Below are 498 nucleotides of genomic sequence, written 5' to 3'. Positions count from 1 at the left end.
CATTTCTGTATTTGTTTAAATTAATTGTTTTTTTATTTCGATTTCATTTTCGTTAAAAACTTTTTTATTATATATATATATTTTTTTTTTTTTGTAGAAAAACTGCTTAAAAATCGCTTATTGCTTATTTTATTTTAAACAGNTTTTTGGTATATTTTAAATTTTATTTTAAATATTTTTATTTTTTTATTTTGTTGGTTGAAATTTATTTAATTTTGTTCGATAATATTAATATATATATTTTACCTATGTTTTGTTACATTTATTGTTTTACTTTTGTTATAATTTTGATTTTTAATTCTAATACACCAGACACACATGGTGTATTCATACACCTTATGCTCACTGTTGAGTTATAACATGGGTGTCTTCTTATACACCAGACATACATGGTGTATTCATACACCTCATGCTCACCGTTGAGTTTTAACATGGGTGTCTTCTTATACACCAAACACACATGGTGTATCCATACACCTCATGCTCACTGTTGAGTAT

Source organism: Ciona intestinalis, unplaced genomic scaffold, assembly GCF_000224145.3.
Source record: "Ciona intestinalis unplaced genomic scaffold, KH HT001182.1, whole genome shotgun sequence".
NCBI classification, from domain to species: Eukaryota; Metazoa; Chordata; class Ascidiacea; order Phlebobranchia; family Cionidae; genus Ciona; species Ciona intestinalis.
Note: the sequence above shows the minus strand (reverse complement) of the source record.